Source organism: Acomys minous (assembly GCF_964271855.1).
Source record: "Acomys minous genome assembly, chromosome: 4".
Taxonomy (NCBI): domain Eukaryota; kingdom Metazoa; phylum Chordata; class Mammalia; order Rodentia; family Muridae; genus Acomys; species Acomys minous.
Window position 1 is genome coordinate 125,725,110 of NC_140486.1, and position 27,683 is coordinate 125,752,792.

General features: G+C 40.6%; 1 protein-coding gene across 2 annotated transcripts in view; it reads right to left on the reverse strand.

The window, feature by feature from the left end:
- The window catches only part of PJA2 (praja ring finger ubiquitin ligase 2), a 56,659-nt gene extending 33,458 nt beyond the window's left edge, over positions 1–23,201 (reverse strand). For both annotated transcript variants that reach the window (XM_084778116.1, XM_084778115.1), the window contains exon 1: positions 23,044–23,201. The gene's annotated coding sequence lies outside the window, so the exon portion shown is untranslated. The remainder of the gene's footprint in view (positions 1–23,043) is intronic.
- Positions 23,202–27,683: the final 4,482 nt, after the last annotated feature.

Sequence of the window (27,683 nt, forward strand, 5' to 3'; positions counted from 1 at the left end):
CTACAGTCATTCATAAAAACCACAGCTGAGGAACATGCACTCTCCTAATGCAGCTTCATTAAATCAAAGGAATATATAACCATCATAATTTTACCATGCTGTCAAAAAACACAGGTTCTCATTAACATTATTTTCATAAGTCTGAAATTATTTGACTTCACATATCACTGTGTAGTACATGACAATCTTAAAAATTATCAGAGCTTTATGTTCACATCATAAATACTTTATCCAAAGTCCTCTTGGGACAGGCTATATTCAAACACGTTACACGCACTGTTTTCAGATCTGAGGATGTAACAATGTATAAAACGAATGGATGTATGTGCTGACCTACAACTACAGTACAGAATACAAAAAAGGGGGGGGTACATACCATATACTTTTATTCTAGATTGAAAAGAGAACAAAGAGTTATACGAACGAGCAGTTTTATTGAGAGTCACTGAAATAAACATCTGAGAAGAGGCAGGAAACACAGAGAAACAACATTCTAGGTATAATAAAAGACTACAATGAGAACATCCAAGAAGAGTCAAATAATAGTCTATAGTGAACAAGAAAGTAATAGGAAATAAGCAAAGTAGGGAGAGGTCAACAAGATCACACACCCTTCACAGGCTAATGTGAAAATGCAGCCTTTCATTCCGAGACTGAAAGCCAGGGAACAGTACTGAGCAAAGAGACTTCATCTGACTTCTTTTTTAATCTGGCTACTTGGCCAAACAGCATAAATGGGCAGGAAAAAAGGCCACTGTCAGGGAGCCTGGGTGCAAAGCCAGCAAAACAACAGCAGAAGATCAGAGTGGTTTAGACGAGGTTAAAAGTGGGTGGTGAGGGAGGTTCTGGACATACTGTGAATTAGAGTCAACACCATTACTGGTTGATGAAAGATATCAAAGGTGGGGAGATCAGATTAAGTCTGCATTTTGAAGCCTAGTGTTTGCCATTAACTGACAACAAAGAAAACTCGTGGAAGCAGCTGCAAATCCAGAGAAAATATCTGGAGTTTAGTTCTGAATGTGTCAGGCTTGAAGGAGATACTAAACATTCAAGTCTAAGTGTTAAATACAAGACTGGACTTGACTGGAGAATTCTGAGCAGCTAGTATAATCTTGAGGTTTTTACAGAAAAATTTCAAGAAGGCATAAACTTGAGTAAGATCGCTAAGAGGACAAGGACTGAAACTTAAAGACAAACGAAAAAAAAAAAAAAACCAACAGGAGAGACCACTGAAGAGCAAAGGAAAACTGAGAATTGTAGACAGAGGAGAAAAAAGAGTTTCAAGTGCGCCTTTTGGGATACGGGTCAAGAATAGAGCAGTGTGGGGAGACTTCTGAGTGCTTTCAGAAAACCAAGGCCAGACACATGTGACCTCAGTTTCCTCAAAATGACAGAACGGTTTTTGGATTATGCTTTTGTGCAGCTCCTCCCAGGTGTAGCAAATAGGAGTGAGTTTGCTTTAGATTCTCCATTACAACTAGCAATTGTTATTTGCTTATATGCCTCTATGGAAAAACATGTTTTTGTGGCATGCAGCTTACTTTCCAAGTATGGCCTACCCTTGCGACTGTGCACTTTACTCATGTGACTCCTCCCAGCCCCGAGGGTATCAACAGTCCGATGCTCTGACTGAAGCTGGCTACTTCATGAGACTTTAGTCCGCCTCATGTATCAGCTCCATTCTCCCAGGCCCCGCCACCACCAAGAGTGCTAAACAAGTGTTGTCATGATCAGGGACTGGAAGTGAGGTGCGCGAGAGTGGGGACCCTCACATTAGGAGGTGAGTGAGAATAGGAGCAGAAGCCAGGGAAGGCTTTGTCTTATGTCAAGCTTTTGCATCATTTTTTAAAGAAAGGGGGAGGCACAAGCATCAAAATCACAGCTGTTAGATTGCTTGCATGTTGTTTGTGATTATAAGCTCTGGTTTCCAGAAGAATGAGCTTTAGATGAAATATGACACAGAGCTCAAAAGAACATTGAAAACACATGCAAACAAAAGGAAAAGATCCCGGTTCAATTTGGGGCCACTTGGGCACTAATTCAAGCTGTTATCAAAATACTTAAAGAAGATAAGGCAGATATTAATCCCGGGGAAGAGATGACTAATCCTTGGAATGAATATAAACCGAATGCTCAAACCTTAACATTGGTAGAAGAGGCAAAAAAAGATTTTTCCCTATTCAGGCAAAACTGAAAGTGAGGAAAGTATGTCGCTGATAGCGGGCCGGTTATGTCTCCTCCCTCCGCCCCCTTACTGAGGCCTCCTTTAACTATGCATCCTCCATGCCTTGGAGATGAGCCTGAAGCATGGGTGAGGAACTTGGTCATCAATCGAATGTTAAATTCTCTCTACTTTTTGATGAAGACTTAGGAGAAGCTATGAAAATGCTGTTTACAAACTAGGCAAGGTATGGCACAGCAGGGTAAAGGGGTTCATTTCCCAATTACCCCCAGTCTCAATATATTAACTGATGTATTTGCAACTCTAGGAGGAGAGATGGCAACGGACAGTCCTCAATTATTATCCTGAGAGACAAGGGAAGGACCACAGCTATTAAATCCAGACTCAAAGAAACAACTGTGTCATGTGGGTCCTTCACTTCCTTTAAACATACATATTTTCCCCACTTAATTGTCTCCTACAGTATTATAACAAAAGAGGATAAATTTTTGGATTGGATTTATTATACTGTAAGGGCCAGAAAATACTAACTCCTTATCTTCTTCTTCTAGGTCAATTAGTAAGTCAGGGGAGGACCTGATGTCAACAATTACATGAGAAGTCGATCCTTGATGTATTATATTAACAATCAGTTTTTAAGAGCATTATATAACTCCATGAATTTTCAAATTTCATTTGCAGATTAATATGAAAGGATAGGAAATCATTATCTAGCTGGTAAGCTATGGGATTTTCTTATATGAACTGAATTTGTGATGATAAAAACTGTCCAATCTTCTGACATTCCATAGGCAGGTACTTACTTTATTGATAATTCATTCACAATCAAGATATTGATCAATCTATTAATATTTCCTTTTACCTCTGCCTATCAGGTGGAACTGGCTGTTTTGATTCACCTAGTAGTTAATTCATAAACCCTTAAATATCACTGCAGATTCTGCTTATGTTGTAGGACATTACCAGCAACAAACATGCCTGGTTTTACTGCAGAGGGAAATAAGTAAGCTGATGTCTGGGGTATGCATCTGTCATTGCAGATGGATCCACTGCAACATTATGGATTCCCCAGGCCATCAAGGATGACTGTGGAAAGTGACAGTGAAAGTCACCAGAAAGATAGCAAACCTCCCGCTGAAGGACAAAAGGAGGTATCAACCATACCATCAGAAGTCAAGTTTGCCTACCTAAAACTAAGTTAAGGCCATATACATCAAGGGCGAGATTATTCTATGAAACACACAGAGCCCTATGTCACCTGAGAATCTTTATCTGGTGATTCCAGCTGCTTTGACCCGTGCATTTGCAGTGAGTGCCTCTGAACACATGTGTTGGCCTTATGTTCCTCACCCTCCTCTGCTTCAATGTGCAGACTGGATGATTCCAGCTCCCATTATTTTTATGAATGACTCTGTGTTTATGACTGGAACTTGGGACTGTAAAAAGCCTATTCATTCATCTGAAGAAAGGACTGCATTTAACTTTTACTTGGGATTTAAGCCACTTTCTATTTGTATTGGATATTCTAACATTTGTATTCCTATTAAAGGACAAACATGGGCTTATGCTCTACAAGAGACCAGAACTACTAACCATATGGATCTCGTTTCAAGCTATTCTCCTAAGTCTTTCTGATCAGTGTACTAAAGTAACCAACAGTACTGGGCATAGTTCGGATCCCTGTTCTTGGCAGCAGAGTGTTTATTCCACACAATGCTCCCACTGTTCTAATAGGATTATGTTTATAATCTGCTTGCTTATAGGATAGTCATGTACCAAATGGCAGTTAGATTTATCTATATTTCACATCAAAACCACTTTGAATATTCTACATTTTAAAAATAAAAATTTGAGAGATGAAGGAACATGTTCCAAAAATGGAGTCCTATGAGATTTCTGAATGCCTGTGAGAAAACTTCAAGGAACCAATACAAGAGTCTTGTGATATTAGTTTCTTCAAAAACAAGAATTGTTCTACAATTTTGCTCTTATGCCCCTCCCAGGTGTAGCAGAGAGGAGTAAGTTTACTTCACATTACTTATTACAACTGTCTATTACTATCTGTTTATATGCCTCTATGGAAAACATGAAGGTGGTAAGAAAGAAGATGTTTAAGATATTGTTAAAGCACCACTGGTGTCTTATAAAGCTTGACAGAAATGTGGATGAGAGGAAAGCAACAAAACAGGAATCATGAAAAGTGTCATGTTTTTAAAAATCTCCTCTTAAAGATACTCTGAAGCTGGATGTGGTAGTGCACACCATTAATCCAGGCAGATCACTGTGACTTTGAGACCAGCTTTGTCTACACATCCAATAGCAAACCCAGTAAGAACTGTATAGTTAGACCCTGCCTAAAACAAAGCATGAAACCCAAACAACAAAACTCTTAGAAGGCATTCAATATCTTGATCTAAATGTACTTTATTTCCAAGGCCCATTACCAGTTACTGTTGTGGTATCTTTTGACTACACACTGAATCAGGTCATATTTCCGCCCTGCTTCCCTTTGTCCTTTTTGTAGAAAATTCTCAATTATTTCTGAGTTTATGAAGAAGGCATACTTTGATTTGTTTTTTGCATGTTATAAAATACCATTAGTCTATCACAATTTAATATAGCTAAAACTCAAATCATTTTTATAAACCCTGAAAGTACTGTTCCCTAATACACCTATTACTATTAGGGAAACATTAAGGTGATTTGCTACCGCTTTGGTAGGAAAACCACATTTTTCTCTGTGAACTATTTGAGATCTTGTCTTTTGCTTTGTTTTGTTTTTTGAGACATGGTTTCTCTGTGCAGCCTTAGCTATCCTAGAACTAGCTCTGTAGACCAGGTTGGCCTCGAACTCAGAAGACCAGAGGGCCTCTGCCTCCCAAGTGCTAGGATTAAAGGTTTGCGCCATAATCTCCAGGCCGGGATCTTGTTTTAATAAGCTGATATCCTGTAATTTCAAAAGAATGTGGTCAGTACCAGGCTATTTAAACCTTTCTCCATAATAATAGCTGGATTATTTTAGTGTCACAAAGGTGTCTTTTTCTTTCCTATTATCTCTGTATTTGACCAACATGGATTAATCTTTTGTTTTTAAAACATTTTTCCCTATGTTCATTCTATGGACAGAGATTTAAGTCGCTTCCTAGACTTCCTATACTCTCTATAACAATTTACAATTATTTTTATTTTTTTGTTCCTCTTTTCGTTATTATTTTCAATAACGGTTCTTGTGTTATATAGACTATGATATTTCTCTATATACCAATTGTCTCTATTTTATCTGATGCCATTATAATTCGCTATCTATGACAGTGTTATCTGTTTCCATAACCCCTGCGACCGGAAGAAGGGACACACCCGTAGTCTGGGTCAAACCTTCTGCTGGCAGCCTAGATAAACGACATGAAAGAAGGACGCTCGATCCATTTGCCTGCTTGTTCTCGCTCTTGCTGACAAGTCTGTTCCGTCACTGGCATTAGAGTCTACTTCTTTGGGATTCTGGTGTATACTTAAAACCAGCTAAGGCCTTCAGCCTTGTGGAATGAACAATTACTGGCTTCTTGGCCCTCCTGTGGATAGACAGCTATTATGAGACTAGCTGGATCACAGCCTGTAAGCCATTAACCCCCTTTCTACATACACACAAATATACGTCCTTCATTCTCTAAGTTCTGTTGATAAAAACACTAATGATAATGTTTCAACAGTAGCTGAATAATGAGCTCCTTTCACTAATGGAAATGAGGTAAGAGAAAGAAGACTGAGCCAAATTCTGATGCTCAAACAAATACTTGCTCTCAGTATTAGGAACCGCTCTGTGACCTGTCTCTAAAGAAGTGGTAACTATGATATACAAGACCACGTAAGAAGAACTGGCTAATCCTTGTCCCTCTCAGCTCACTCCGGGAGAAGCAGGTGCCCCGTAAGGAGACTAGTTAACGCAGCGAGCCACATGGTAAAAAGACTGATCATTCTTTTTCCTGCCAAGAGTCTTTTGAGGGGTCTTCTTTCACATGGGAACCCTGAGTAGGCCTTCATATCACTGCTGTCTATGACTGCTACTTTACAAGAAGCCTTGAAGAAAAAATATTTAGCCAGGCTGCCCTACAGAGACCGTACCGAAGCCGCTAAGTTTAATGCAGGGTAACACATTACTAGTTATCCTTCAATAGATAAGAAAGGACAGAGGTCATATCATACCTTAATCTCACTAAACACTAGACACATTGTAGCTAATTATAGAAAAGTGTTCTACTACTATAGCCACTATAGCTGGAAGCCAGGCAGGAACTATTCCAGTATATAACTGCCAAATTCCTCAAACGGACAATGGTAGAGATGATGAAGTTTTCAACAGGTAGCAGTTTTAAAAGTACAACTGCTGGAGAGGAGATTGAGCAGTTAGGTGTGTGTGCTGCTTTTCTAGAGGGCCTGAATTCAGTCCCCAGCACCCATATCAGGTAGCTCACCGCTGCCTGGGACTTCAGCTTCAGGGACCAGACACCTTCTTTGGCTTCCTTAGGCACACATACATGTGACATAGATTCACAAAAGCACATACATATAAGATGTAATAAAGTCTTTTGAAAAGTATAACTGTTCAAACTTCTGAGACTAATCAGGTTTGCAATTCATAAGAACATCAAAAAAAATAATCTGCTACCAGCCACAGTATAAGCAATGCTAAGCATCAATGGTTAAGTATCTTTAAATGCCATCCTCTAAGAACATTTTTATATACTGCTAAAGAGAAACAAACTTAGAATTCATATAGAAAAAAATAATTATAAGCATAACCAAATCATAAAGTAAATTATAATCAGAGGCATCTCTCTTTTAGGCCAACCAAAAATCTTATCCAAGTATCTAAAAAACTGTTACCTCCAATTCTCATTGTTAAAAGTCTATCTCACCAAAGGTTTATAAATTATTACACTGCTTGGCTCTACCCAGCTCTGACACCTATGAATCACAACCACCAGAATAACATGATGACAGATGACCCAAGGGTACAGTAGTAGTGGCATGACCTTGTCAGCAACCAACCAACCAGCAATTCTCCAGCTAGACTTAAGACCCACTCGACAAGAGGGAAAGCATACTTGGTGCTGAAAACCTAGCCAACTACCTAGGGGTAGTGAAGTCATGGACCTTAGCAGAGAACCTACAACCGCTACGTTACCTAACCACATTTTTTTTTTTTTTTTTTTTTTTTTTGGTTTTTTGAGACAGGGTTTCTCTGTGTAGCCTTGGCTGTCCTGGACTCACTTTGTAGACCAGGCTGGCCTCGAACTCACAGCGATCCGCCTGCCTCTGCCTCCCGAGTGCTGGGATTAAAGGCGTGAGCCACCACCGCCCGGCTTACCTAACCACATTTTAAGTATTGTCCTTATACCTACAGATAAGTACAGTCTTCACCCCTCATCAAGAACATTCTTTGAAGCAGGGCGTGGTGGCGGCGCACACCTATAATCCCAGCACTCAGGGAGGCAGAAGCAGACAGATCACTGCGAGTTCAAGTATTACAGAAAACTATAACCAATCAAGATGCCGAGTTGTGGGGCTCGGCCCTAACTGATACATCTACAACACTTGCAGCTAAGGCTCAGGAAATATTGGGGGGCGGGGGCTGGGGATAAAAGGACTTTAAGGTGACTGTAAGAGTTACATGAATTTTTATCTTTTTAGTTTTATAATGCAATTTAAAATCACCTTTGAATACAGTATTTAATAACAGTCAAGGCTTGTTTTTTGTTTGTTTGTTTTTGACTGATACAGCTGACACAGTACAAGTCTCATACAAATCAGCCTTTTCTCTCCTAACTAGTTTTCATGGAATGTCTGTCACAAGGAATCATTTATGTGACTGTCTACACTATTTCCATTTTTTTTGCTCAAACTTTTACACTGTCTTTTTGTCTATGCATGTTCTAGTCTAATACTATCTTACTGTAATGTCATAGCAAGTTGTAATACTTAAAAGATACTGACATTTGAAATAAAGATTCAAAATCTAACAGATCAAAAATAAAATAATCTGGGACTTTTGACTGCAAATGCACTGCATTTACATACCAAGCATGGAGAAATTGACATTTTTAACCATCTGGAATCTCCTACTATAAAAACATGAAATAGTTATCCACATAAGTATTTTAAATGTTTCAGAATGCCTTTGTAATTTTCAGTATGCAAGTCTTCTCTTCACATTAAATAGCAGATACGTTTAGTTGTTTTCTGTTTGTAGACTGTGTATTGCTTTCTTATTCAACATTTACTTTTTTTTTTTTTTTAATGGGAAGTCTTGTCATGCAGTCCTGTCTGGCTTATATTTCCCATCTAGTGCAGGATGGCCTCCAGCACATAGAGATCCACACACTTCTGCTGCCAAGTGCTACTACTCCCAGAATATGCTATTCTACATATATTTTAAAATCTTGACTTGCTATTTTTTTGCTACTGTTAGACAAATTCCAGGTAATTTCTGAGGGATTTATCCTGTAGCTAATCAACTTGCTAAAAATCAGTTAGTAATCTGTTAGTTAATGTATCTGGGTTTTTTAGTTACCAATATTATTTTACTTGGCACAGGGTGATAAATAGAGCTCCAATGCAATACTGAATAATGAAAAGACAGTGAACAAGAATCAAGTTTCTTATTATATTAATCACAGGAACTGTTGTTAACACAATAACAAAGATTTCCCTCAACTTTCAGTTTGATGACAGTATTGAATGTAAGTGTTGAATTTTGTGATATGATTTCTTCTTATGTGAAGGCATGAGAGACTTCAAAGCAATGGACTATTCATTAATTTAAAAAATTAAAAACTGAGGGTGTAACCGAGCGGAGAGGAGGGAGGAGCTGTAATTGGGATATAAAGTGAATTAGTAAATTAATTAATGAGGAAAATCATTAAAAACTGCATTCTTCATACAAATCCACGCTAGTCATATTTCTCTTTAGGGTTACACTTCATTATTTCTGTATTTTCTAGAGAAATAATGACCTACCACTGCCTTATTATCATATCTACCTTTTTTACCACAGTTATGATAAAAAATTATAATAGGTGCTGAGATGTTTATCTGGTAATTCTCTGGAAAATGCTCTTTAGTAACATTGTACTTTACTTAAATGAGTTACCAGTAAAACCAACTAAGCTTGGGATACTCATTGTGGGAAGGTTTTGAATAAACTCAACTTGTTTTACAAAGCATAATTCATATTTCCTATCTCTTCATGTGTTTGAGTAAATTGAGTATTTCAAGAACTGCAACTCTGTCTATGAATGGTGGCACACACCTTTAATCCCAGCACTCAATCCTAGCGTTCTGAGGTAGAGGCAGAGTGCCAACCTGGTCTACATAGCAGGTTTCAGGACAGCCAGAGCTACATAATAAAGATACTCTGTCTCAACAAACTAAAAAGAATTATGACCTTTCATTTAGGTTGTAAAATGTTAACAGAATAAAGCTGTTTATAATTTCTTTTGAACAATTTACTATCAATAGTGAATTTCTTTTTCTCATCCCTGGTTTTGTTAATTTGATTTTTTCCTTTTTCCTTTATCAGTTTATTGTGTTTTCATTTTCTAAGAAATGCCTTAATAGTCTGTCTCTAGAATCTCTGCTTCACTGATTTCTGATTTTATATTATTTACATATTTGTAGAGTTTGACTCATCTTTCCTTTAAAAGCCTAGACTATTAACATCCAACATTCTTTGACTTACATAACACTATAAACTAAAGTGTCCCTTTGGTTGTGTTCTAGGTACCCTCACATTATTATTATTATTTTTCAGATAAAAATGTTTTCCAATTTCCACACTAAGTTTTAGGACAATTCAAGGTATTCTGATCATATCTACCCCTATTCCCTCCCTCCAGCGGCCAGTATGTACCCGGGTGTAGGGGTCATCACAGCCAGTGTGTACCCGGGTGTAGGGGTCATCCACCACAGCATGAGAAACCTAGCTTGCACCCACGCCTGAGGAAAGCAGACCTCCCCCAGCAGTCACCAACAGCGGCTGACAACTCCTCAGATAGTGGTGGAGCTCAGGAGGACCTCCCCCACCCACCCTGGAATTTTAATTAGCCTGATCTCATGCTGATCTTGTACAGGCAACTACAGCTGCTCAGAGATCATGCGTGGAAGCCACTAGACAGACTAGTTGGGTTCCCCCCCCCCCTTTTGCATTGTAGAGGATAAAAAACAAACATCCAAAAAATAAATAAAACAAAAACAAAAAGCCCAAACATTCTTCCAAATCTAACCACATACAAGTATCCTACCCTTGGGTGAGAAAGTGCAGGGCAGAGAGAAAGAGGAGTGATTTGCCTAAAAATTCGAAAGTCATAAGCTCAACTTCATCTAGCTTTATAGTTGCAATTCATACTATCTGCTCGCGTCCTTAAATCAACAGGTAGAATTTCCTCTCTGGTGAAAGTTACTTTACTTTCATTCAACTAGGTCAGAGTTTTCACATATAAAATTTCAAAGACACTCTCTCTCTCTCTCTCTCTCTCTCTCTCTCTCTCTCTCTCTCTCTCTCTCTCTCTCACACACACACACACACACACACACACACACACACACATACCCTGGCTCCCAGGTACACAAGAAAATACCTGAGAAATAAAAGTAACAAGTATTAATAAAATGGGATATAACTGGAGAATGACTATAAAGACCAGAGAGTAACATTATTAAGTATTAAGAGTTTTCTTTAATGTATACAAATAACAATATAGTTAAATAGACATTGTTTAAATTTTTTAAAAGGCAGAAAATAGAACTTTTTAAAAAAAAAGTAATGAAACCTAAATTACATAATTAAAAAGATCAGAAATAGCTGAAAAGAGCTATTAAAGCTATTAAAGGCATGCTGAGGCACCCCTTTAATCCCAGCACTCAGGGAGGCAGAGGCAGCTGCATCCCAGGACAGCCAAGGCTACAAAGAGAAACCCTGCCTTGCTGGGGCTGGGGGCAGGGTGGCAAACAGCTGAAAAGAAAATCAACACAATAGAAGCCAGACACTAAGACAATGCTCAGGATATAACTCATAGAAAGACTGAAACAGAAGCATCAAGAAGAGGCAGGAATGTGAACTCAGAAGGCAGAAATGAAACATAAACAGCATTCCAAAAGAGAACATATGAATGTTAATCAATTTTTGCCCTCTCACAGTCAAAGACTCTCAAGTAGGATGAATACAGATACAATTCCCATAATCACTGCAGTGAAAACTACAGAAAATCCAGAGTGAAGGCTACAAAGAGGTGTGGTGTTTTTTCTAAGGCCTAGAGTCTGGTTCACAGCACATACATCAGCCAGATGGCAACCACCTGTAACTCCAGGGGATCTGATACTCTATTCTGACATTTGTGGGCACATACGATGAAATGTAAGTCTTATCTTTTAAAATGATATTCTGTGTCACTAAGGAAATTGAGCTGACTAGGTAGATGACAGCACTCGCCACCAAGCCTGGCCATCTGAGTTCAACTCCTAGCACCCACATGGTAGATGAAGAAAACCAACTCCCCCAGGTCATCCTTGGACCCCGACAAAGGCACTGTGGCACTTGTGTACTACCTCTGCCCCACACAAAATAAATAAATGTAATTATAACAAAACGCAAAACAAAAAACAACAACAAAGCCCCCAAAAACCAAACAACCAAAATCCCTCAGACAGTAAAACCTTCCTACATGGAGAAAATTGGTCCCACAGGACTTAATAAAACACATTCTACTATGCATCAGGGGAGATAATTGAATTATTTTCCAAAAAAGCACAAAAACTTTAATACAGTTTCAAAAACATGCAGCTGACTTTATGAGCTGGGTCAGGGATGTGAGTGGGGTGCACTTGAGGGGGAAACAGTTATAATCCCAGCATTTGGAAGGTAAAGTCAGGTAGTCCAAGGTTAGGCCTAGCTACACAGCTAGTTGAGGATGGACTGGGCTGTATAAGATTCTGTCTCAAAATAGATTAAAATTTTTTTTTTCTTTTTTAAATACTTATTTATTATGTATATAATGCTCTGCCAGCACATATGCCTGCAGGTCAGAAGAGGGCATCAGATCACATTATAGATGGTTGTGAGCCACCATGTGGAACTGGGAATTGAACTCAAGACCTCTGGAAGAACGGACAGTGTGCTCTTTAACCTATGAGTTATCTCTCTAGCCCCAAAAGAGATTATTTAAATAAAAAAAAATTAAAAATCAACAACCGAAATTACCAAAATGAAAAATTACAGATCCACTCCAGAAATAAAGATGCAAAGAAACGTCAACAAGATGACACACCAGATAATTACAGCAAATGGTACAAAGTGAGCTTCTTCCAAAACAGCCATCATTAGCTGGGATGAATTACATCATGTGCTGTTGTCTGTGCTGGAAGGAGAGAAGCATTCAGGGGAAAAAACTGACTTTCATTAAGAAAACTAAAAGTTAAAAAAACCAAGTTTTCAAGACAAAGTTCATCAGTCAAGAAGCGACAATAAAGTAGCATTTAATGGTGAAATGACTGTGTTTTTAAGGCACCTAATCTCCATTTCCAATCAACGGGGTACGAAGTTCTAGTTGAAGGTAAGAGCAGGAGTAGGAACTGGAAGAATAATTCAGGCAAAAGTGTGAAGAAAGCAATTTTACAAAGTTGAACACTATTTGAAAAGTAAAAGTAACCTGAAGGAAAAAAGCTGAAACAAAGAAGGTAACTCAGGGACACTGCCAACGCTATGGCGCAGATGTCTGCGCCCTTTCAAAACTCCCCCAGTGGAAGCGCACTTAACCGCTGAGCTCTCTCCAAGCCCCTATAGCAACTATTACAGACTCAAATGTAAACAGCCACACTGCCTCGCGACTACCTTAGTCAATTCAAATGGAAAATACGCAGGGGAAAAGTGCGCCAACACCGAACATTGATACTCTTTCATTTACCTAACAACTACCCATCTTATCTACATTATAATAAACACTGCAAGTATGTGCAAGAGTGTAGATAGAGGTGAACATTATGTGTCATGTTATACACGGGACTAATATCCCTGAGTGTCAGTATCCACAGTGGGTGTGAGAAGTAAACCCTATAGATACCCAAGGACAACTGTAACAAGGAATTATGATTTTATGGCATATGTTAAGAAAAATATACAACAGCAGCAAAAATGACAGTAGGAAGAAGGAAGAAACAACATGTATTTCTTGAGTACAGAACTATAATATAAATCACAGAGAAACTCTGTTATTAATTTTCTTATTGCTGTGACCAAATACCTGACAAGAAGTGACTTAAGGTTGAAGGTTGAAGGTGCAGGCAGTCCACCATGAAAGAGAAGGCACTGGTGGCAAAACAAGTGAGGCCAGGTTCTACACCCCCAGGCTTGTACCCACTGACCCCCTTCCCCCAGTAAGCTCCATCTTCTAAGGGTTCACAACCTCCCAAAACAGAGTCACTAGCCAGGGACCAAGTATTCAAAGGCATGAGCCTGGAGGTAACATTTTACATCCAGCCATAACAAAACTTATGGATAGTTGTTGTTGTTCTTGACTCAACATCATGTTTATTTCCTTTTTATTCATCTGCCACTGAACCGTGAAGGGTTGTCTAAGTAGTTCTGGCATTTTATCTAATGTTCACAAGATCTTTTGACATATTTACTAGTGTTTACAAATCCAAAAGCACAATATATTTTGATGTATGAATTCATAGTACCAAGTTATTAGTTATTTTTCTATGGAAACAACCTAGAAAATCTGATAAATATTTCAGCTAAGTAAGAGTAAATAATGTGTCAGGCACAGTGGTAGACACCTGTAATCCCAGCACTTGAGGAGGCAGAGGCAGGTGGATCTCTGTGAGGTCAAGGCCAGCCTCGTCTACAGAGTGAGTCCAAGACAGCCAAGGTTACACAGAGAAACACTATCTCCAGAGGGGGGTGGTGAATAATGTTATTTCACAAATAATTTTCAAAATATTTTTGAAATCTTGTGAAATACAGAATGTCAATCTGTTTGTGCTTCATTAGCCATGTCAGGGATTAATAAAATTAAAGGCCTAGATTAGGTTCAAGTATCAAAAATCTTTTTTACATCCCACACTTAAGAGCCTAACAACCTACTGCCATTTATTATGAGCATCTTTGAAGATGAAACGTGATTTTAAGTGCATGTCCTGTGTGGCACACACCTTTAATCCCAGCACTCGGGAGGCAGAGGTAGGCAGATCTCTGTGCATTTGAAACCAGCCTGGTCTACAAAGAGTTTTCCAGGATAGCCACGGCTATACAGAGAAGGCCTGTCTCAAAAAAAAAAAAAAAAAAAAAAAAAAAAAAAAAAAAGGACGATGAAGACTAAAAACACTCAAATAACTCAAATGAAGGCATGTGTTTTAGCCAACAGATTCTACATAATCTGTAAACCCAACTTTAAAGTCATTTGAAAGGAAAAGCATACTAGTATAATTAATGCATGTTCTCTTGAGAGAAAAAGGAGGTATAAATTATGACCCACTGATGACGTAAGATAAACTAAACGGGGTAGTACATGGGTAGGAGCGTAACTCTGATGTAAAACATTTGCCTACTACATCGAAGGCCCGGGACTTGATTTTTAACACTCCTTGGAGAAAGGGTAGTGGTGGTTTTAGCCTAAGACAGCCTCTTTATGTATAAAGAATGAAAGCATCACAGCTATTCTGAGATTAAGACAGGAGGGTCTTTGGGCCCAAAAGAATTTACAGGCAAACAAAGTAAAAAAACAGAAAGCAGCTTGTAAGTTAATACATTTAAATCTAACCCTACTGTATTAGTCATGGGTATCTAGAGTCACAGAACTTATGGAATGAATCTCTGTATAAAATATACAAAGGAAACTGATTGAAACGACTCACAGGCTGCAGCCCAACTAACCCAACAATGGCTAGCTGTGAATGGAAAGCCCCAGAATCTAGCAGTCGCTCAGCCCCACAAGACTGGATGTCTCAGTGGTCTTCAGTACACGCTGGAATCCTGTGGAAGTAGACTCCAATTGCCAGTGAAGAAAGGATGTGTTAACAAGGTGAGGGCCAGCAGGCAAAGAGCAACACCTTCCTTCTTCCATGTCGTTGTACAGGTTTCCAGCAGAAGGCGTGGCCAAGATTAAAGTATGTCTTCCTGCCTCAACATCTGGATCAAAGCCTATGTGTGTGTCTTCCCAGATCTGAGGTGTGTCTTCCTACCTCCAAGGTCCAGACTACAAGTGGATTCACTCACTTGAAAGCAAGCAGAAAATCTCTCACCTCACAGGTGTTCATTCCAGATATAGTCAAGTTGATAACCAAGAACAGCCATCACAACTACTGATAACTACATTAAATGCAAATGGTTTAAACATCTTACTGAAAAGAGAAATTGTTAGTAAGACTTTAAGAAGTGATTTGTGCCGGGCAGTAGTGGCCCAAGCCTTTAATGCCAGCACTCGGGAGGTAGAAGCAGGCAGATCTCTGTGAGTTTGAGGCCAGCCTGCTCTACAGAGCTGGGTACACAGCTAGTTCCAGGACAGCAAGAACTACACAGAGAAACCCTATCTCGAAAAACCTAAATAAATAAATAAAGTGACTTGCAGGGTTGAGGATAGCTCTGTAGTGGTTAAGAGCTCAGGAAGGGGGATCAGTTCCCAGCACCCACATGATGACTTTGAATTGTAGCTCCAGGTCCAGCTAATCCCACACGTCTTCTGAATTCCAGGTCCTGCATGCACACAGTGCACATCTATACAATCAGGCACACGCACATACAAATAATTTTTTAAGTGAGCTACTTAAAGTAAAAATAGTTTAGATAAAATAGCAGAGGATAAAAATAAAGGATAGAAAGGTTTATCATACAAGCATTAATCAAACGAATGCTAGAGAATGTGTACTAATATTAAGACAGGCTTCAAGTTGAGGAATACTTGAGAGATGAAGGGTATTAGTTAATAATAGTGGGCTCTATACATCACAATGATGCAATTCTCTTGGACATAACAGTGTACCAAGAGAAGTTTAAAAACAGTAAGTAAAAATGGACAGGAATGAAGCATATCCTCAATTATACTTGGAGATTGCAAGTCTTTTCTGAATGATTAACAAAATAACTACCAAAAAAAAAAGGTAATCAAGATAAAGGAAGGCACTAAGAATAAGAAAGTACCTTTACTGTGATAATTAGATGAATTTCTTAAAACACAAAAATTTCAAATACTGAGTAAAGTGACTCAATGACAAAGACAATGTTTTCAAAAGAAAATAAATAATTCCTAGAGTCTTATCTCTCAAAAAGTTTACCTTTTAAAACTCTCCACTAAGAAAGTTTAGCTTGAAAAATCCAGTGAACATTTATATAATAAAGAACACTAACTGTATAAAAAATTTTCAGGAAATATAAAGGAAAAGGATATTTCTGAGCTTTTTACTATTACCATAATAAAAATTAAATAATAAGAGCCAGGCATGGTGGCACACGCCTTTAATCCCAGCATTCGGGAGGCAGAAGCAGGCGGACAGGAAACCCTATCTCGAAAAAAAACCAAACAAACAAACAAAAAAATTAAATAATAAAGTACCCTCATGAGCAGAAAGTGGGGGTGGGGGTGGGCTTTTAACAACTTAGCTTTAACCACAGAATGCAGGGTGACATATTTGAAAATAAAGTTGTTACATTTATAAACCACAGAAAATAACTCCTTAAATATAGTAAAAACAAAACTAAAAAGAAACATACAAACAAATAACCAAACTTCCTTTTGTCTAAACTTAGTACTTACATACAGTTAAAATTCAGTATCACTAACAGAGTGGGAATGAACTTACTATGATGAAATGTATCATTTGCTGTCATTTCTGTTGGAAGCAGAGAAAGCATTCAGAGAAAAAAATTGACTTTCATTAACAGAACTAAAAATTAACATCAATTTCTCAAGAAGTTTATCAATCAAGAAGCTATAAGAAAAAAAAAGCTACAAGAAAGTTATATTGAATGATGGAATTATACTTTTTAAAGCACCCAAACTCCATGTCTAATTAACAGTATACAAAGTTCTAGTGGAAGGTTAGGTGTCAGACCAGGTAACTTCCTCTAGTGCTCTGGGTAGCATCCGTCTCTGCTCCACCTGTCTTTATCCCTCAGTGCTGGAGTCACAAGTGCATGGCCACATTAGCCTTTTTTTTTTGTTTTTTTTTTTTTTTAATGTGGATGCTAGGGATCTAAACTCAGATTTCCTGCTTGGGGAGCAAGCATTTTACCTACATTAAGCCATCTTCCCTGGTGCCAAGCAAAGTGATACTTCGAAAGAAAAAAAGAAAGAAAAAAGAAAACTCAAGAGTTCACATTTCCTGATTTCAAGACTTAGTACAAAGTAAAAGTGCCATGCTAATACAGTACTTTCAAAACTATAGGCCCAGAGATCAAGGGTATTTAAAAGCAGATCACATTTGTGGTCTGATTTTTATTGATTTTCAACTAAATTCAACAAGAAAAGGAATGTTCTCAACAAATGGAACTAGAATGACATATCCACTGGATAAGAAAATGAGCCTTAAACATTTCTTCATATCATAAAACAAAAGCCTAACTTAGATGTGTAATGTATCTTAATATAAAAAACAAAACTATTAAATATGTAGCCACTAACTTTGCAATTGGCAAAGAATTCTCAGAACACAGAAACGCAAATCATAAAGAAACTCATTAGCCAAATTAATTATTTTAATTAATTTTAAGTAAGCTCTTTTTAAGGGATTTTTATATGTGTGTACATGTGAGTACAGGTACCTGTGGTAGCCTGTAGAAGAGTTTCAGTTCAGAACACGATAGGTCTCTGTGATCCAGCTGGATGGAAAAGACACACCTTTAATCCCAGGAGATAGACAAGCCCATCTCTGAGTTCAAGGCCAGTTGGCTTAGAACAAGTTTTAGGTAAAGAAAAGCTTAGGTCCAGGTACATACCTTTCATCCCAAACAATGAAGATAAAGTTAGTTTGTAGAAGGAAGAGAAGGAAGCACCCATATTTGAAAGTGATGTCTAATTGAGTGGCAGAAAAAGTGATGGATGAGAGAAGATCCTGACAGAGTAGAATATGCAGAGTCTCAGCAGAGAGGGGAAAGGGAAGCTACTTAAGGGAGCAGCACAGAGAATAGAGGGAGGAGGCAGTTTTACTGGGAGGGGTTTTTGGGTTTCTCTGTGTAGCCCTGGCTGTCCTAGACTCACTTTGTAGACCAGGCTGGCCTTGAACTCACAGAGATCCACCTGTGTCTGCCTCCTGAGTGTTGAGATTAAAGGCGTGCGCCACCACATCCAGCCCCGTAGAGAACAAGCTAGACACAGGTAAAGACAGATCAAGACAGAATGAAAAGGAACCAGAGAAGATTAGAAGAACAAATTGCTAAAGTTTGTAAGAGGGCAAGCAGAGAAATTCAGTCAGAGGCTGACAGAGAAACCAGATTGAATCAGTCAGCATGGAGTGGAGTTTGAGCCGGAATAGCTGAATTGAACCAGGCAGCCAGAGTTCAGAAAGAACTAGAAAGGGTGAGCGTGAGCTTATTCAGAGAGGAAATGACTTCAGAGGTGTAAGTTAACACTCTCACAGTGGCCAGAAGGCAACACTGAATTCCACGGAGCTGGGGTTGCAGGCCTTATGAGCAGGCCCACGTGCTGCTAAGAACTAAAGTGGGTTCTCTGGAAGAGCAGGAGATGCTCTTAACTGCAGAGCCATCCCTCAGCTCCTCTTCTTTATAATTTGCAAACAAAACAAAACAAAAATCTTCATACTGATGTTTGTCAATAGTCATATAACAAACATCTTAAAGGTTTAAAATTCACTAAGAGAAGCTGATTTTTAAAAAATAGATGAAAGACCTGCAGGAAGCCTTTACAAATGAATACATACACAAGCCTACCAGTGTCATCAGTCATTCAGCAAATACAATGTAGAATTCACTGTGACCCAGGAAACACGGGTCCCTGTAACCCCATTAGTCAGAACCATGAGGCAGGGCAGGAGGATTTGAGAGGTCAAGGCTAACTTGGTCTACATAGTGAGCTCATGACCGCCTTGGCTACAAAACGAGATCTCTTTTCAAAAAGACCATGCCAATAAGTGAACAAGAAAAATAAAATTCAGTGTGATACCATAATACACATACTAGGATGGTGTGAATAAACCAAATTGTTATGTCATTGGTAGACAAGTAAAATATGACAATGGTAAAACATTCACTTTCTACACAAGTCCATAAATAACACTTTTAGAAATTTTTCAGGTTACAAAAATGTTTTAATTCACACAGGAACTAAGAAAAAATGTTTACAGCACCTTTATTAATAACCACTAAACAGCAATAACCCAAATAGCCATAAATAGATTAACTGATCAAAACAGTAATTAATCAACTAACATGAACTACTTCACAATAAAATGAAGCAGATCAGTTAAATATAACACACACACAATGATCTTCAAAAACATGATACTAGGAAATGGCAGACACAAAAGAAATAATTACATTTATATGAAACAGTAGACCAAGGGAAAACAATATATAATGAGAAAAAGGTGGTTTCTGGGGCTCAAAGTGTGGTTGACTACAGAGGATAGAAGGGAAGTTTTCAGAGAGATGAAAATACTATCCTGATTGTGCTATATACTCTACTCTTGTGATGGTAATAACATAAGAGTATACTTGTATAGGGGGCTGCAGAGATGGCTCAGAGGTTAAGAGCACCACCTGCTCTTCCAGAGGTCTGAGCTCAGTTCCCAGCAACCACACAGTGGCTCACAACCATCTATAATGTGATCTGATGCCTTCTTCTAGCCTGCAGGTGTACATGTAGGCAGAGCACTATATACATAATAAATTTTTTTTAAAAGAGTATACTTTTATAAATAAAAAAAAAAAACAAAATGAGCTATATATTTAAAATAAGCACATTTCACTACTTCTGATTTACTCTCAATAAAGTTGATTTTTTGAAAAGATAATCTCTTTTAAGGAACTAGTGTACAGGAACCACTAGTAAGACCCAAATAGAAACACATATACAACTGAAAAGATGTAAGAAAGAAAGAACGAAAGAAAGAAAGAAAAGAACATAATGTCTATTACTTATTTTTAAAATGAAACAACAGGAGCCAGTGAGGCAGCTCGGAACTTGCCACAAAGCCAGACAACATGCAATCTCCACAAGTTGTCCTCTGACCCCCCCACACACACTGTAACACACATATGCATACTCACACACTAAATAAATGTTTTTAAAAATGAAAACAACATTATCTTGGCAAACTAAAAATAGAACGACATAGTTTAACTTAATATTGGCTATTAGGAAGCTCTGTTAAATAGCACTAAGAAGCATTCACCTTAAGGTAAGAAGTAACACCATATTTTAATTATTAGCCCTACTATTCAACAATATGTAGCACCTACCAGGCAATGCAATAAACAGAATGTTATAAACACTTTAAAGGTAATCACAAAACTATTTTCAGATAATTATCAACTAAATAAAAATATTAGCACCATGAAAAACAGAAAAGCTATGAAAAGCTTTTCTACTGCCAGACACAGAGAAAAAGTTACCTTAAAGTTTCCCTCTACTACAGCAACCCATTAAGGAGCGGGAAATATTGACAAGGAGTGACATATAATGTGAGCAATAACTAAAGTTTAATAAAATCAGGATGTGAATAAAATGATGAGGACAATCTTTGGAGGGAGCTTAAGACTATAAAATAGTTCTAAGAATTTATATAAACCTTATTCCAAATAGGGATTTTGCTGTTGTTGTTGTTTGGGTTTTCGAGACAGGGTTCCTCTGTGTAGTCTTGGCTGTCCTGGACTCCCTTTGAAGACCAGGTTGGCTTTGAACTCACATCCATCTGCCTGCCTCTGCCTCCTGAGTGCTGGGATTAAAAGTGTGAGCCAACACAGCCAGCTGCCAAATAGGGTTTTTAAATTTTAAATCACAAATGGTCTGGAGATCACCGAGAAGAAATACTCAAGAAGTAGTCTAAATATCTTTGAAAAAGTAATAATGAGGGCTAATGGCTATCAAACTTAAATAGTCACATCCTTTACCTTTGCAATTCTAGTTCTATGGATCTGTGCTCCAGAAATGACCACACAAAGGTTTTCCCCTGACGGACAGTGGCTGAATCTTGGGATTAAGGTAACACTGGAAGGGAAAGTGGGAGCTGCGCTCTACAGTACAGGCTTCCACATCGTTCTAAAATCAAGGATTTAAAGCATCAGCCAATGAATGAGTTAGTTACCTTTAGTTAGCCTAACTTTAGACTGCTTTAAAAGGCTTTCAATAGACACATTTAATTAAAGTCCTTCAAATTAAAAGAAATATGAGCTGGGCGTGGTGGCGTACGCTTTTAATCCTAGCACTTGGGAGGCAGAGGCAGGTAGATCACTGTGAGTTCAAGGCCAGCCTGGTCTACAAAGTGAGTTCAGGACAGCCAAGGATACACAGAGAAACCCTGTCTCGAAATAAAATAAAATAAAATAAATAAATATGATATACTCTTAGAAAAGTATTAAGGGGCCCACATAAAGCAAGGCCTACGCCAAGACACATAATTAGGTGAAGAAACAAGCTTTACTAAACAAATGTGCTCCTAACCTCCGAAATAAGGCAATTTTGCATGTCTTTAAAGATGCATTTGTGAAAGCACTTTGAAAGACGACCTCCAAACCTAAATCCTGGTGTGGCATTGGGGGGGATGAAATAGTCACACATTAAGTGTTTACTTAACATTCCTTTCTTTATACTGTTGAATTTCATACCAAGTTTGCATGTCTGTAATAGAAGATTCAAGTTATTTCACATAAAAACAACATGAAATCCCGAATACAATCACAAAGACTGTTACATGTATTTCTGTCATGTTTATTTACATACTCTTCAAATGACAGGTTAGCCTTCAGCAACGATGACTACCATCTTAAAAGAAATATGAGCAAATATTTTGTGGTAAAATTAGAGTAACTGAGGCCTCTTTAAAAAGAGAATCGTGTTACTTGACAGAACGAGGAGACTCAAAACAGTCGTCTATGTAGACACACACACACACACATATATGTGTGTGTATGTATATATATATTTTAATGCCTGATGAGGGAGACCTCCCCGGTTCTTATTCCAACAAAAATTATTTACCCTCCCCCCTTTTCTTCAACTTGGTCAGGGCAGCTTTCAGCTCACCGTTTTGAATGTGCGCAAAAATGATTAACCAGGAGGGATCTTGGGGTGAAGGGGGGGGGGGGAGGCGGGGAGCAGCCCTGAAGGTGCCTCTGACAGGCGTGCTGGGGCCTAACGCTGACTGAGAAGGCGCTAGGCCACGGGCACAGTCTGATAGGGTGCCCGGGCCTCGGTGACAATCGGGAACGGCGCAAACTCGGGGGGGGGGGGGGGGGTGGCCAGCAAGGGGCAGGGAGGGAGGGAGGGAGGGGAAGGCGTGCCGGGCAGGGGCCCGCGGCGCCACCGTCCTTCGCGGCGAGCCTGGGGGTGGGCGGCGCTGCCAGGCCGCGAGGGGGGACGGCGCCGGGTCCTTGGCCCGGGCGACCAAGGACGGCGGGCGGAGAGCCGGCGGGAGCGAGCGGGCGGCGGGCGCGGCGGATCGGGCTAGAGCGCAGCCCCGAGCGAGGCTACAGGCCTCCCAGCCGCCAACCCCACCCATGGCCGGCCCGGCCCGCTGCTCGGGGCCCACCGAAGCCGAGGCGCCGGCTTCCCCACCCAGATCCCCTCTGACAAGACCAGCCAGACTGGAGAGAGAGAGATAAAAAATATATATATACATATATATATCCCCCTCACCGAAATGTGCAGCGGCTCCAGGGCGAGAACAGCGATCGATCCTCCACCCGCCACCACCGCCTTCTTCTCCGCCTCCGGCTCCTCCCCCGCCGAACGCGCAGCGGCTGCAGCGGCGGCGGCGGCGGCGGCGGCGGCGGAAGCAGAGGCAGCGGCGGCAGCGACGGCGGCGGCGGCGGCGCGTCCCGCCCCTTGCGCCGCGAAGGGGGCGGAGGAAGTGAGAGCATTAGTCCCGCCCCCTGAGAGCGCAGCCAATCGACACCACGGCCTTCTGCGGGGGAAACGTATGTATCCAATCGGAGCCAGAGAGGAGGGCTTACGTCATGGTTGGACGTGGCAGAAAAAGGAAAAATAACTCGTGCTGTGTCTCTGTGCCCAGCCCCGCGGGCTCTCTCCCGAGGCCTTCGCGGATTGGCCGAGGGGCGGGGCGACGCGCTCGGCTCCGCCTCCTGTCTGGCCCTGCGCCTTTCCCCTGCAGCATTGCGACGTTTGGGCCGGGGGCGGGGCGCGCGGCCGGCGGAGGCAGCACGGCCTTTTGTGGTTTGGGCTGGAAGAAAAGGGCGGGGTCTCCGGTAGGGAAAGGGGGTGTGGAGAGCCGAGCGCAGGACTGGCGCACTTAACTCTCTTCTTCTTCCCGCCGCCCCCCGCAAAATGGAGGTGCTGAATTCAATCCCCAGGCCCCAGTTATTTGCAGTTTAAAGTACAAGAACAGAAAAGCTCTCCAAGCAGATGCAGTTTTGATAGCAGCGGGGAAAGGAAAGTACCCGAGGAAGCGCTTGTTCGCTCACCCTGACTGTTAGGATTCGCTTCAGCCTGTCTACCTGTGATGTCACTGCTTACCTGCCACGGGGGGCGTGGCCCTGCGCTGAGCCATATAAAAGACAGACCTTCCATGTGACTCTCCCTCCCTCCCTCTCTCTCCCTCTCTCTCTCTCTCTCACCCACTTGCGTCTCTGTATACCCTCATTAAACCTCTTAAGTGGATCTGTTGCGTGGTGTGATTCCTTCCCTCTGTACAGCTCCGCCGCTCACCTCTAACCTCCGCCTCCGCCGCACACTTCTAACACTGACGGTTCTCCCTGGTGTTTTGTACCCGCCCGCTACCAGTCAGACCCTCGCCCTGGATTCTGATTCCGTTTCCTTAGGGCAGGTGTAGGTGAGACTGAGATTTGGCCTGACCAGAGTTTAGCAGCTGGCAACTTAGCTAAATCGGTTTGCCAGGCTGGAAGTTAACAGCTCTTGTCACATGCAACCAAAATAAATACAGCAGCTGGAGTCCCTGGACACCTTGCTTAATTTAAACCTAGTCACAGTTACGGTTCATTATGCCAGTGATGCACATGTTGTCCTCTCTCATCCTCAAGCTTGCCCGCTTCTCTGATTACAGTCTCTTTCACTCCTCCTCCTGGCCCCATCTCCTAGTGCCCAAACCCAGCATATATTTATCACTTCACCTCCCCCACGAATTAACGGCCCCACTTCTTGTGATGTCTTTTAACTATAAAATCCACCAGTGAACTGGAACTATTTTTTTTTCTGCCATTGATGTAAACAAATTATCGGAAAATTTTCATAGAATCCTGAGCTACAAGAATTTGCTACACATTTTGTGAAACCAAGTTTAATTCCCAGACCACCCGACTAGCATATATTTTAAAAAAGAGAAAGAAAAAAGAAAAAGAAAGAAAAAGTTATTACTCTGTCTTTTACTCATTCCCAAGTCTTTGCCTTCCTGAAAGAGAATTTATATTTTAATTACAGTCCTCTAATTTTCCTTTAGAGTCTTGTAGATTGGTCCAATTGGACACATCGGCACAGGATTTCTCAAATTTCAATCATTTCCATGCCATATCTGTGTTTACTGCTAGTATTATTTTTCTCATATAAATGTATTTTTCTTCCATTTCTAAAGAGAGAATTATGAAAAGACTGTACCTGAAATACAACATCACTTTTTGACTAAGTTGAGAGGAGCTAAGAAAACTGAATGCAAAACAAACCTTCCAAATCTGTCTGCCCACGGTGATAGGTGATAACCTATTCTTGCCTAACAACTTGACCATGTCTGGAACACACCACGATCCAAAACGCAGGGCAAACCTGTGAGAGATTTTCTGCTTGCTTTGAAGTGGGTGAATCCTCTTCTAGCCTGGACCTTGGTGGTGGGAAGACATGCTTTAAAACATAGGCACACCTACTGGAAGCCTATGTAAGAACAATGGAGAAACAGAAGGTGTTGCTCTTTGCCTGCTTGCCCTCACCTTGTTAACACATCCTTTTTTCACTGGCATCGGAGTCTACTTCCGCAGGATTCTAGCGTGTACTGAAGACCACTGAGACATCCAGTCTTGTGGGGCTGAGCGACTGCTAGATTCTCGGGCTTTCCATTCACAGCTAGCCGTTGTTGGGTTAGTTGGGCTGCAGCCTGTGAGTCATTTCAATAAATATCCTTTACACACACACACACACACACACACACACACACACACACACTAGAGAGAGAGGGGGAGAGAGATTCATTTCATAGGTTCTGGACTAATACAGGCTCTGGGTCTGGAATTCTTTCCTAAAAGGGCACATTATCAAACATTAGTTATAGAATAGAGACACAGCACTTAAATGGCATTTTGGTTGCGATGTCATCAAAGGATAGAAAAATAGACCCTCAAATCACAATCCCTTTCTCACTGATTAAGTCATTGGTTTTGAGTGCAAGCATGTCCTAAGCACCGTCACCCAAGACATCACAAGTGATTTATGTTTCAGTCCGAGAAATTCTGGCCTGGAGCCTCAGAGGATGAACTCTGAACTCAGATGAACACACTCTCACCCTGGCCCCTGCATTTATACCCACATGCTTCTGAATGACCTACTTTCCTGTCTGGCCTGGATTTACTATTTTAACAACACCCATTTATGAGTTGTTGGTACAGATTAAATAACCTAGTACATGGAAAAACCTACCACGCCTAGCATGAAGTACTAAATACATGAGTCTGTGTGCTGTGCTGTTGTAGCTGCCTGAGATAACAGTTCCCATTAATGTAAATGTTCTGTTGAGTGTATTGTTGTCGCTTGCATAGTTGGCAAGCACTCAGGACGGGCTGGGGGAAGCACAGTGTCATGTGCTCTTAGAGAGTGCTCCTCAGAACAACAGCAGGAAAGAGGGGACTTGTGTTCTGGTCATAGTATCAAAGGTGTAAGGACCTCTGAGAATGTTCTTTTCTGTATAAGCCAGTGGTTCTCAGCCAGCCGGTCATGAACTCTTTTGTGGGGGTCAAATCACTTTTTCACAGGGTCCTCTGAGACTGTCAGAGTGCACAAATATTACCTCACAATTCACGAAAGCAGCAACATTGCAGTTATGAAGTAACACCCAAAATAAGTTTATGATTGGGGGTCACCACACGTGAGGAACTGTATTAAAGGACCACAGCGTTAGGAAGGTTGAGATCGGCTGATATAAGCCATGGCACTCCCAGCAAAGCTGTCAGAAACCACCAGAAAGAAACTAACAGCCTACAACATTCAGAAGGACCGTTTATCAAGACAACGGCCCATTCTGCCGCACAGCACAGCACACTTAGTGACAGGTAGACTTGCTTGCCCTATAGGGCTTGCTGTTGTTTCCTGCTTGCTCTTTGTAACATCTTAACTGACCAGTCGGTGATTTGAGGGGGGTTTCTATAGAGGGTCTTAGGTCCTTTGTAGTGCTTTTGGGCAATTTTGAACCCTAATCTCTGTCTCCTGGTAATAAGGACATTGTGGATGTCCCCTCCTGCATGGACTTCTCTTTGACAGCGTGTTTTGGTACATGCCAATGTCAGAATGTTCATGTGCTTTCACAGCCCTAACCTAAGCCTCATTAGCCCTTCAGTCTTAACACAGGTATCCGTCTGTGTTTCCCTACTTACATCCTTTCCTTCAGAGGACAGGTAGGCATGCCACAGGCAGGAGCGCCTACCAGAGGTTTGAGCAGGGAACACACTTTTGTCTAGACACACAGTTCAACAACAAGATTCCTTCCAAACCTTGGCAACCGTCTGACATGCTCCCTTCCAGGAAGATTCCTGAGTCATCGGCCCTCAGCACGCTCCATGGCCTCTGCATCAGCTCCTGCCTCCAGGTCCTGCCCTGTTTGAGTACCTGTGCTGACTTCCTTCAATGATCATCAGCAATATGGGCGTGTGAGCCAAATAAGCTCTTTCCTCCCCAGCTTGCCTTTTGATCACAGCAATAGAAACCATAACTAAAACATGTATGTATGTTATATAAACATGTTAATATTATATAGTTTAATAGATGTATACATTTCAGTCGGCTCTGCCAGCCTCCTCTACCGTCGTGCGAGCCTTGCCTAAGTCTCAGTGGTATGATGGGTGGGCCAGGGATTTCCTTTGGAAACACTGAGCAGAATATGCCATTATGTAGATGCTCAGAATGTTTATGACTTATTCTGACTCTTTTAGTCTGCGTGCTGGACACAAAGCAAACCCTGCCGTGTAAGGACTTGAATCTAGAGGGAAACTTTCTTAGAACACCCTCCTCTCTCTTTGTACTTTGATAATCATCTTTATCATCACCCTTTCATCATTTGCTCATCATCTCAATTCCTTCTATTGACTTGCTTTTTTTTTCCAATC